Source organism: Octodon degus, unplaced genomic scaffold, assembly GCF_000260255.1.
Source record: "Octodon degus isolate 3935 unplaced genomic scaffold, OctDeg1.0 scaffold00010, whole genome shotgun sequence".
NCBI lineage: Eukaryota > Metazoa > Chordata > Mammalia > Rodentia > Octodontidae > Octodon > Octodon degus.
Window position 1 is genome coordinate 26,798,484 of NW_004524586.1, and position 12,545 is coordinate 26,811,028.

Below are 12,545 nucleotides of genomic sequence, written 5' to 3' on the forward strand. Positions count from 1 at the left end.
AATACAGTATGCCTTGTTATATTTGAAATTTGGGTAAACAGTGAATAAGTTTTTGGCTAACTATGGTACATACCGTATTTGAGATTTATGTATTTACTTAGGTATTTAATGTATTAATATTTTTCTGGAATTCACATTCAACTGTGTGGCCTATATTTTGGCTCACAACCTGGATGATCAAGGAAGGTCTCTGTGGACAAGTGACATTTTTCACTGAGAACTGAAAGATGAGTAGGCCAAGAAGGGACATTCAGTGGAGACTCCTGAAAAAAGTGAAAAAGCAGTGTGTGGCATGTACCACTGTAAACTCAAAACATTCCTGAATTGAACCATTGTGAGTTGATAAACCAGACAAAATATTTTAAGTATGGGAATGGGATGATAGATGTTAAATTACGTTAATTTTGATGTTAAAATTTTGATTCTAGCTTTAGCCACAAAGAAAAGATTGGAGAAGACTAAGGGGGTGTAAGGAGTAATGTGAGATGGGCATTGTCATGGGGGTGGTAACTGTTGTTGAGATGGGGTTGGAGATGAAGTAGGAGGTTTGGGACATTGTTTTCATTCAGAAATATCTGTATCTGTTCATTATTGGATATAGAAAATGTAGAGCTAGATAGGGAAACCATCCAGCATGATTTTATTTTTAACATGCATGGCATGGGTGGAGTGTAGGGCCATTCCTGAGATAAGGAACAGAGGGTGGGAGGGACTAAATGATGAAGCGTTCAGAATTAGGCAGGGTAAGATTATGCCAACCATGAGCCATCTGGTCACCACCAACACCAAAACTTGCCTAGAGCTTTTGGTTCTTAGATGGCTTGTACTCACATTATGTTGACATGGGACCTTGTTAATCAGGACGTTATTTAATTCCTGAACCACTAGGGTGGAATTATTAAACCTGAACCCAAAAGGTTCTTGCCTATAATCTTGCTTGAACTCAGTAATCCTTGCCATGAGTGGTGTGTGATGTCGTGGTGTCATATCTGGTTGTATGGTACATGTTTAGTTTTTGTACCAAAGCCGGTTCATCCTGGTCTTCTAACATAGATCAGAATTCAGCCCATGGTTCTTTGACTGGTGACACCATCTACACAGTAGACTTCAAAGAAATCAGCTATTTGGTGTATTTAGGGAAATTTGGTATACTCAGTATCCTTGCCAATGTCATGAATTCCTTGGGTTATGGGTAATAAAAGCTTCATAATTGGGAAATTGTTATTCCTTTAGACTGAAAGACTTGACAAAGAGTCCATACTCCAGCCCTTGGATAGGTCAGTGGTCAAAGTTGTACCATCTGTCACCAAGAGCCTAATTTAAATCTAGGCCTTTCATCATACTCACTCTGTGACCTTGCATGAGTAGCTTAAGATCTTTATATTATATTTTCTCCACAGAATTGTGGTATTTTATGATCAACTCTATACTTAGTGAGCTTAGCATAGAGTTAAGTTACTGTAAGTGTCCCATGACTGTTGGCTGTTATTATCTTATTTCATTGCTCATTGCATTACTGAGAAGTTATTGAGCTGGTTAATCCACAAAATTTTGAGAGAAAGCAATGAACTACAATAATTCTGAGTGATGGGGAGGTTACAACAGTGGCTAAGGACACGGACATTAGAGCCAGTCTGCCTGAATTTGGATCTCAACTCTGACACTTTCTGGTTACATATCCTTGATAACCATTGAATTATTCAAACCCTCAGTTTTCTCACCTTTGAAATGAGACAGTTGGATTATGGTAAGAATTAAATGAGTTAATGGATATGAAAAATTTAGATGAATGTATGGTATGCAGTGAGCCTATGTCGATGTTCACTACTGTGACAGAAAGGAGTGGTTGATGGAAGGAAAGAGAAATGGGAATGAAGTTGGCATAGTAGAGATGGTAACTATGACCCCTAGTATGGTTTAGATCCACAATGACCTCCCAAAACTCATGTGCTTAGAGGTGGGGGATCAGGAAGGTGATCAGATCATGAAGTCACACTACTCTGCAGTGGATTCATCCACCATGAGTTCAGCATCTGAGTCAACTGTCAGGAGGTGGGGCCTGGTTGGAGGCTGGTCCCTAGGGCCATGACGGAGGGAAGGATCTCTCTCCCCTGTTCCTCTCTTTCTCCTCACTGTGACGTGAGCCACTTCTGCATTTGAACCTGTCAATCAAGGATTGAAACTTCTGAACTTGTGATCCAAACTATCCCTCTCCTCCTTTAAATTGTCAGTGGAGTGCCTAAAACAGACCCCAAGAAGATGGTGCCTAGTTGCTATGCTGGGACACCAGGGAGAGTTTCTAATGGTGTTCATTTGATTCTTCCTAGGCTTCTTTATTCTTTCTGCCTCTGAAATGATAAAATGACACAAAGTGAAATTTACATTTAGAATGAATAAGAAGGATCTTAATCTTCTGGAATGCTCTGTCATGTAGATGAAGACATGTGCCAGAGCAGAAGTGTTGGGCTCCAGAGAAGTGGACCCTCACACCCAGCATCAAGGCAGAGCCTGGGACTTCGATTAAGCCAGTAAGCACCTTCTCCTCACTTGATCCTCCAGTGACCCTTTCTGAAAGAATAATGTGACTCAAACTGGTCTAAGTTCATTTCAAGTCTTTGTTTTTGGGGTTCTGGCATTTTGGGATAAAGGCTTTTCTTTTCTTTTTCTGCAAAGCTTTATTCCAGAGGGGCTCAGTCCTTTTTAGAAGCTGCCTTCCTCATGGCTGCCAGCACGTTGCTCAGCTCCTCACACTTCCTCTTGGCGAGGATGTCATCCCCACCCTTTCTTGATGAACTTGCAGTTGCATTTGTCCTTGGAGACCTTGAGCAGCTCCATGTTGCACCACTCATGGGGGGGGGGGGCGAAGCCACACACCTCCTGGTTCTTGTCCTGCATGAACTTGGTGTGTTTGGTGAGGCATCTATGATGGCAGCTGTTCCTCAGTTTGCTCACATTCTTAGTCACCTTGTGGCCCTTGTTGAGGCCCACAGCCATGGGATAGTGGAGGGCCATGGCTACTGTTCTTTGATGGTTGCTGTGGGGGAAGGCAATGTGAGAGGGCGTGAGAATTTCAGAGAAACATAGCTAGACCTCAGAGAACTTAGGATCTCTGAAGCTTGCAGAAGTCTAAAATATTTGTTATGCAAGCAATAAGATCCTTTTTCCCACATTGCAATCTGGCTTATTCCAGACTCAGACATCTGGTCTGTAAGCTACAAGAGAAGACCAAACACATATTAGCCAGCTTCACACAAACTGTTGTCTTTCTCCATAGCATTTACATATGCAATGCCCAAGAGTAGATGATATATAGTAAGCTTTTGTAAATGTCACTGCTAGTATGACCAAAGGGAGACAGGAGGAATGGAAACCAGGTTAGAACAATAGAAAGCTGGCAAATAATGGAAGACTCCGGTGAGGATTTTGCCTCAGGCTAGCGGCCTTCAGTGCAGCACAGTGACTGCTGTTGGCTATTCTGGGCTTTATGAATGAACTCACATTATCTAGAAGAAAAGGGAGTTGCCTTGGGATCACAGATAGGGGAGTTACTTATATGAACTGGAAATTCAACGATACATAGATAGCTGGGGGCCTTGTTTGGCATGTGCCTTCCTTGAGAACTGGGATGCGGTATCAACTAGGACAAGCAAGGTCATACAATAGCAAGAAACTGCCCCCAAATCTCAGTAGCTTCACATAGCAGAAGCTTGCTTCTTCAGCTGCTCCATGTCCATCACAGATGGGCTGAGGGCTCTTCCCTGAGATATTATTATTTTAGAACTGCGGGTGACAGAGATAACACTTTGGTATGTTCTTGGCTGCTACAGTAGAAGAAAAGAGATCTCTCTAGATCATCTGATTAAATCCTCCAGCCTAGAAGTCATGTATCATTCCAATTCATTATTTAATCCAGACTAAATAGCTCTACTGCAACCACAAGATGATCAGGAAATGCAAATTTACCACATACTTGAAAAGAGAGAGCCAGAAATGTTTAGTGATCAGAACTAAGGACTACCATCTTGATTTCTGTGGCACTCCTTTGGCTTCAAACTCCTTTTCTGATGGACTCACAACTCATGAACATTAGTAGATCCAGTTTGGTTGCTGCCCAACAATGAAGACCTAGGAGGCCTTTTGTACTTGTTAGATGTAACATATCCCTTTTCTGACTCATTATTACACATAAGATAATGTAATCCTCCAAATTCTTGAAGGATAAAAATGTTGGTTATATCTTTAAGTCCTTTGCTTGCCTAAGACTTTACTCTCAGACCTTTTACCTCTACCTCCTCTTTCCTCTAAACACTTGGAAAACACCTCTGAAATACTTATGTAAGTTTAACCAATTGTCTTCAAATATTTTTTCTCACCAGAGAGATACCTCAGTTGTATAAGCACCTGGCTGGTAAGCATAAAGTCCTGAATTTGATTCCCAGTACCCAAACATTAAATAAATAAATAAATAAATAAATAAATAAATAAATAAATCAAATTTCTCACATAAATGAAAGAATTGTGAAAAATTATGCACTTACACAGAAAATTGTAAATGATTGATCATAATAAATAGTCACTGATGTCAAAATGTGACATGACTTCTGGCATATAATCTGGAAGGATCTTAAAGAATTGAACAGCTATGGTACAACAAAACAGAAAGCAAGCAGTGCCACTTCAAGAAGGCAGAGATCCCACTGCCTACCCATTAGCGTGGTTCAAGGTGAAGTGTTTTCTTTCCAGTATTTTCTTCCGCTAGTGCATTTGCCAAGGCTGATCTTGGGTCAGGCAAAGGGATGCTCCTGGGCAAAACTAAAATAGGCGTTCATGTGGAGTAGTCAGACACACAGTGGCTTCTTCCCTGAGTGCATTTCCTGACTTCTGGGAGGGGACACTGAAGGGATAGGCTGGAAACTTCAAAGAGGCAGATTGGAATCTCCTACGATTTCATGGAGCTTAGGAGGCAAAGTAGAGTAAAGGGAAGAAGTCTGCCGTGAACTCATAGCCAGCCTTCCTCTCAAGGCCTTGGCCAGGTTTTCTTACTTTAAAAATAGATTTCGTCGTGGTCTCACAGAACATTGAAGGAAAGGTACAGAAATTTCCTTTCGATTCCCTGCCCTGTCTGCCCCACTGTCAACTTCCCCTACCAGAATGCAGTGTTTGTTGCAATCAGTGACCCTACACTCACACATTATTATCACCCCAATGCCATTCATTCTTGGTATTGGACATTCTAGGATTTTAATAAATTCATGTAATTATAATGCCATGTATCCACCATTGGAGTGTCATATAGAATAGTTTCATAGTCCTAAAAATCCTCCTTTCTTTTCCCTCTCTCCTTCTCCTAACCTCTGGCAACTGCTCATCATTTTATTGGTTCAGTGGCTTTGGCTTTTCCAAATTATTGTATGCTTGGAGTCATACGAAACATAATCTTTTCAGATTGGCCCATTTCACTTATTAATATACATTTAAGTTTCTACCATAACTTTTAATGACTTGAAAGTTCACTTCTGTTTAGCATCAAGTAGTATTCCAGCATTTCCATGCACCACACTCTCTGCATCCAATTACTTGCTAAAAGACATCTTTTTCATAATCTTTGGGAATTATGAATAAATTACCATAAACCTCCACGTGTAAATTTTCATGTGCCTGCATTAGTCAGCTTTCAAATCATTTACGTAAATACCTAGGAGTACAACTGATGGTTGGATGTGAAGAGATGCTGGGTTTCATAGGAAGCTATCAAATACCTAATATTCTAGAGCAGCCATTTAGGGTTCCCACTAGCAGTGAATGAATGTTCCTGTTGCTCCAAGTCTCCTGAAATTTGGTGTTACCAGTGTTTCAGATTTTGGCCATCCTGATAGCTATGGAGTAGTATCTCATTCTAATTTGCCTAATAACATATGGTGATAAATATCTCTTGTCATTTTTTGGACATTGTATATTTTCTTCAATGAGATGTTTGGTCAGGATTTTTGTCCATTTTATTTATTTATTTTTAAAATTTTGGGCATTTTAAATCAGGCTGTTCATTTTCTTATTGTGGAGTTTTAATAGTTCTTTGTATATTTTTAACAATAGTCCTTTTGCAAATGTTTTTCTTAATCTGTGGCTTTTCTTCTGATTCTCTTTATAGTGTTTGTCACAGAGCAAAAGGTTTCCTTTTAATGCAGTTATTTTATCAACTATTTCTTACACAGGTAGTACCTCTGGTATTGTATGCTGAAAGTTATCACCATGGCCAAAGTTGTCAAGAATTTTTTCCCTGACTTCCTCTAAGAATTTAATGAGTTTGTGTTGTAAACTTTGCTCTATAGTCCATTCTGAGTGAATTTTTAGGAAAGTCTGTTTCAGTTAATTTTTTATATGTGGACATCCAATTGTTCCACCATTTTCTCCAGAAGAGATTTGTGTTTGCTCCATTTTGTTGCCTTTGGTCTTTTATCAAAGGCCATTTGATTGTAGCCAGGACTGTCTGTTCTGTTCCACTGGTTTGTCTATTCTTCCAGCGGTGCTACCCCATTTAATTATTGTAGCTTTCTAGTAAGTACTTAAATTAGGTTGTACAATCCTCCCGCTCTGTATCCTTCAATTCTGTTAAATATTCTGCATCTTTCCATTCTCCCTGCAAAGTTTCTAATCAGGTTGTTAATAGTCGTAATATAACTTCCTGGGATTTTAACTGGAATTATACTGAATGTGTAGATTAAATTTGGAAGAATCAACATTTTGACAGTAAAAAGCCTAACTGAAAGTAGAACAACTCTCCATTTATAAATTTAGTTCTTTTCTTTTTTTTATACCATTTAGTTGATTGAGTTAACTGGTACAATTTAGTCATATCTAATGATGATGTTTATCATAGGGAATTTGCATCTACACATGATATATCATGGTCCCTCTTTTTCCCCATTCCCCTTTCCTCCTTCTGAACCCCTTTCCCTCACTATTTACAAAGCTTTTATTTCTATTTTATCCTTTTCTCATTTTTTCATTTCCCTTCTTTATTTTCACCTGCCCCTATTCCCTTTTTCAGCAATTTTTTTTCCTATTTCACAACTTCTATTATTTATTTTTGTCCTTATTTACACTTTCAGTTGCTCACACCAGAGAAAGCATGCTATATGTACCCATGCATCCAATTTATTTCACTTAAGAGTCTAGTCTTGAAGTCCACCCATTTAGCTATAAATTCTCAAGTGTGACTTTCTTTATGCCTGAGTAGTACTCCACTGTATAAAAAACAGCTTTTTTGGGGGGTTGTTTCCAAGATTTAGCTGTGCAGAAATTGCACCACTATAAACATGAGGGTGCATATATTGCTGTGGTATGATGCTTTTAATTCTTTTGGGACGATGCCAAAAGGGAAAATAGTTGCATCTTATGGACCTCTAGTCCTAATATTTTGAGGAATCTCCACATTGATTTCCATAGTGGTTGCAGCAGTCTACATTCTTACCAACAGTGGAGAAGAATTCCTTTTCCTCATAGTCTCACCAGAATTTGTTATTGGTTGGATTCTTGATGATATGCATTCTTTCTGGAGTGAGATAAAATCTCAACGTCATTTATATTATGGCTTTAAATTTGTGGGGTTATACTTTTTTAATTTTTTGTATGTCCTAGATATTAGTCCTTTATGTAAGGAATAATTGACTAAAATTTTTCCCACTCTATGGGTTGTCTCTTCACTCTGTTCATGATTTCTTTTGCTGTGCAAAAGCTTTTTAATAAGGTGAGAGCCCAGTGGTTTATTCTTTTCAATATTTCCTGTATGACTGGTATTTTATGCATAAAGTCTTTGCCTACACCTATGTCTTCAAAATTTCTTCCTATTCTCTCTTCCAGCTTCAGTTTGTGTGCTGTTTAGATCTTTAGTCCATTTTGATCCTAAGTGCTTGGTGATAGACATAGGTCTAGTTTCATTTTTCATCATATGGAAAGCCAATTTTTTGAGCAGCAGTTATTAAAGAAGCTATCATTCTTCCAATGAATGTTTGGACCCTTTATCAATGATAAGGTGGCTGAGTGTGTTTGGAGTGGTTTTTGCATCTTCTAATCCATTGATCCTTAGGTCTCTTTCTGGTTTTTGCCAGTGCTATGCTTTTTTATCACAGAAACTTTGTAGTATAGTTTCAAGTCAGAGATTCATTCTGTTGGGGTTCATGGAGTTATAATCCTTGTTATCTCTTTCTAGAATATCATACACAACATTTTGGGGTTCTAGTTTGATGTTCATGAGTTTGCCTAGAATTTTTTTTTTTTTTTTTTTTTTTTTTTTTTTTTTTTTTTTTTTGGTCATGGATTTCTGTAAAGTTATTCCTCCATTAACTTTGTAAGATAGTTTTGCAGGATACAGCAACCTGAGTTTGAGGTTATTTTCTTTTAGGCTTGAAATACTTCACTCCATGCTTTTCTTGACTGGAGGGTTTATGTTGAGAAGCATGCTGTGATTCTTATGGGCTTTCATTTATAGGTGATTTGTTTCTTTTCTCTAATAGCTTTTAATATTCTGTTCTTGTACTGAATTTCTGGAATCTTAACTATTGTATATCTTGGTGTACATTTTTTTATTATGGGTAGTTAGAGTTCTATATGCCTTACTTTTCTGTATGTCAAATTCTTTTCTCTTGCTTGGGAATTTTTCTATAACAACTTTTGTAAACATGTGTTTGTGTCATTTGCATTATCTCATGCTGTTTCATTGACTCCAAACAGTATTATTTGATTTTCCTTGGTATCATCTAGCAGCTCTTGGATTGATTTCTTGTGGTTCCTTACTATTTTTAAGAAATCTTTCTTTTCATGGTACACTTTCAGTGGAGTTCTTAATTGCCTAAAGATCTGTTGGAATCTGTTTCATGGAATCCATTGCTTTTTTATGTTGGCCATTTATGGTGTCCATTGTTTTCCTAAGATCCTCTAGTTTTTTATCTGTGTCTGCTCTGCAGTCACTAATCATGTTTTTCACTGTGTTCACCATCTCCATAGTTATCTGAAAAATTATTTCTGATTTGATTTTTCAGAGCCTTATTCACCTGCTTTGTTACTTTTACTGTTACCACTTTAGAGAGTCCAGGTGGGTGGCTTTCAGATTGCCCCACCTTGTGGCTCCCTGTATTTTCCTTTGGTGAGCTGGCAGTCTGGAGCTGTGTCTTAAGTGTCTTCTCAGTTTCTGTTTGTTTGTTTAATTCCTGGGTTGATGCTAATAAACTGACTATGGAGAGTAGCTTTATTGGCTACTTCCCAGAGGTATTTTCCAGGTGAACTTGCCTTTTGGTTTTAGGGTCTGTTGCAGGATTCTACCTCTTCTACTTTTTGAGGATGAGAAGTTGCTGCCTATTTGGCCCAGCCCTTGGTTCTTTGGCACTGGTATATAGTATTCTTTATGATTCTCAGGCAATCTCAGTTTTGGTGTACCAGGAACAACGATTGATAAGAATAATTTTGTCACGTTGGTTAAAGTAACATAATCAGTAATAATGATAGTATCAAATACAGCCTAGAAAATGACAAGCTAAAGTAACCTTTAAGCATATGAAGTAGATTTGTGGTTTTATAACAAACTCTAAAATGAAGCAGAAAATAGTATGCAGTAAATAAATGCTCACTTTGCCAATTTTGCCCTCAAGGGAGAAAATTTAAAATGAGTTAGGAGGAAAAAAATAAAGAAATGGAAGAAGAGGAAAAACTTAGTAGCAAAGCTGGTGGGCAAAGGAAGATCATGCAGATTTAGGGAAAGTGGTGAAGAAGATAGGAGGCAAGAGAAAGAAGCAATAAGAACAAGAACAGAACAGTAAAAATCACAAAACTGAAAATGTGCTCACTGAAAACAGAAAAAAAAAAAAAAAAAAAAAAAAGGAAGAAATGAAAAAAGAAAAAAAAGAAAACCTCTGCACTTCAACATGTTTGCCTGCTGTCACTGGCAGGCAATGTGGGTAAGCAGAGTCTAGATCCAAGTTGTTTAATCTCAGCAAGCCAGCCATAGCTTTATGGTAGGATAGTGTAGTCTCAGTGAGTCTGCACCTTTCTTTCCACTGATGTTTAGGTTGGTTTCTGGCTGTGAGGCTGGAACCAGATTCACTGGGCCTGCAGCAGTCTGTATGCCTCCTGCAGGCTTAAACTCAGCTCCCTGACTTCCTGCGGACTTGAACTTGACTCCTGAACCAGAGCCATTAGATGGAGCCAGAATGCAGGTGTTCTGAGATCTGACCTTATCTCACCCCTCTCCAAGATGGCTACTGGCTAATCGCCCTCTTCTGGTGGTTGACTGAACCCAAATAACTCACCAGCCACTGTAGTCTACTACATCCACTGCTCTGTTCCACTGGTGCATTCCTCCATGGAGGCCTCTGCAGTTATCAGGATTTTTTTTTTTTTTTTTTGCTCTGAATGCTCTCAGGGGTGGTTTGGCTGGCTGGAGTGTTGTGGGGATCGAACTACAGCAACCTGAGGCTGACAGCTTTGTGGAAGCAGCCACTTAAAGAACTGAGCTAGGGCCAGGCCCCCTAAATCCATTAAGTGGGGCCTTGCCAGATAGCTCAGTTGTTTTTTTGATGGAACCAGGAATTGAACTCAGGCCCTTGCGCTTGCCAGGGAAGCACTTATTCTACTGAGCCATTTCCCTGGCTCCTCTGCAGTTATCAGAAGTCCCCATGCACCTGCAGGTTCAAGCTGCCCTTTCCACACAGTGAGTCCAGGCTCCAGGAGGAAGCACCACCTCTCACCTCCCATCACCTCCTTTTCTTCCTTCACATCTCTGTCTTTGCTCTCCCTGTGAGATTCAGGTCTCACTTCAGATCCTTCCTGGGTTCCACTCCCTTCTTTTTTCTCTTCCCCATGTTGCTCTGTTCCGGCATCTGGGCACCAAATCTCAGAGAGGCTTTCTTTGTGCTGCTCGCCAGTTTTCCCTCTTCCATAAATTTAGTTCTTGTTTGAATGCTTTCATCAGAGTTCTGTAATTTTCTTCATATAGCTCTTGTACAGATCATGTTAGATTTTTATCTGTGTATGTCATTTCTTTGCATACTTTTTTTGAATTAAGTGTTGTCTTTAATTGAAAAGCTAATAAATTGCCTAGTTACTTTTCTCCCCCAAACCACAAACTCGGTAGTTACCGAGTCTCTAGCCAACATATTCAAAGCTAAAATTAAAAGTTTAAAAACAAATCAAACAAGTCCCCAGATCCAACTAAGGGAGTCCTGCTACATACAGGCTAACCTATACCAGTGATGCTGCTTGAGTCTAGGAGGCTGGAAGACATTCTAAACAACCTAACAGACGTTCTAACTGTTCCATTCTTGGAACAGTTACTTCAAGTAACCTTTTTCTAGTCTCCAACTTCTGAATAAAGATAGTATTTTGTTAATTCTATTGCAGAAAACTTTTGTAAGTTTTATTTTCAATGCCAACTTTGAAAAGCTCACTAAAGTTAACTGTACAATAACCTATGCAGAAATCACTTTAGAAAAAGAGGAAAAGCTCAAAATGTCAACTTTCTACAGAGAACCCACAGTTAAGTTTTATTCAGATGAAAGAAACCCAGCAATTTTTGCTCAGACTAGAAGAAATTCAGCCATTGGTTTAGAATCTGTAAATGAAACCACACGTGCAATGCGGACAATATTATACTAATGCAATTGTTTTGCTGCTGCATTTGTCTATTGTTTGTCTAATATTAACAATTATAAACAGAGCAGTGCAACTAGTATTTGGAACGGTCCTTATAGTGTTACAGTGTCAGGCCCAACATTTCACTTCTCTTCACATCCCTGTTTCTCCTTGCATACCTGGGCTTTCTTCTCTTCAGTAAAGTCATTTTTGATATTAAAAGTCCTGCAAATCTGCTTAGGAGTTTTCCCCTTGATTATATTGGCAACAGTCTTGCGTGTAACATCAAGCAAACCTTTGATGTCTAGGTAGTTTGTTGCCAGAATAAGTTAAAAAGTTCCTTGGTCAACTTTCAGGAATTCTTGGTCCCAAACAGGGATGTCATCTATTTGCTTTTCTTTGTTCTCATCATCCTCAGGAGGAAGGGGGTCATCCTTGTGGTGGGTACACCACTGAATGACCTTTTGAATATTGCTGCATTAACATTTGGTAGAGGAACTGAGTCATCATCTCCTTCATCATCCGTTCCCAAATCTTCCAACATGATCTTGATTGTCACAGACTGTTTGGCAATTTCAATATCAACTTCAAATATCTCTCCATCAGAACTCTGCAGTTTAATCGAAGGCATGGAGTTTGGTCTCTAAAAGACAATGGGCCTGAGGCAGACGAGAGCGAAAGGTGGCAGCAGATGAAGCCACTCATCTTTGCATATTGAGGTAAGTGATAATGTGTTCCTAATTTCAACTTTTACTGTTCATTGCTATGTGTGTAAAAATAAATGACATTTGTATCATAAAATGACCTTTTATCCTGCTGCCTTGCTGTAATCAGTAACAGTCATTTTTAATTTTTTGTCAATTCTTTTAGACTTCCATCTCTCTCTCTCTCTCTCTCTCTCTCTCTCTCTCTCTCTCTCTCTC

At 38.8% G+C, this 12,545-nt stretch overlaps 1 pseudogene; it reads right to left on the minus strand.

The window, feature by feature from the left end:
* Positions 1–11,765: 11,765 nt before the first annotated feature.
* Positions 11,766–12,253, minus strand: LOC101574572 (annotated as a pseudogene).
* Between the last annotated feature and the right edge of the window lie 292 nt (positions 12,254–12,545).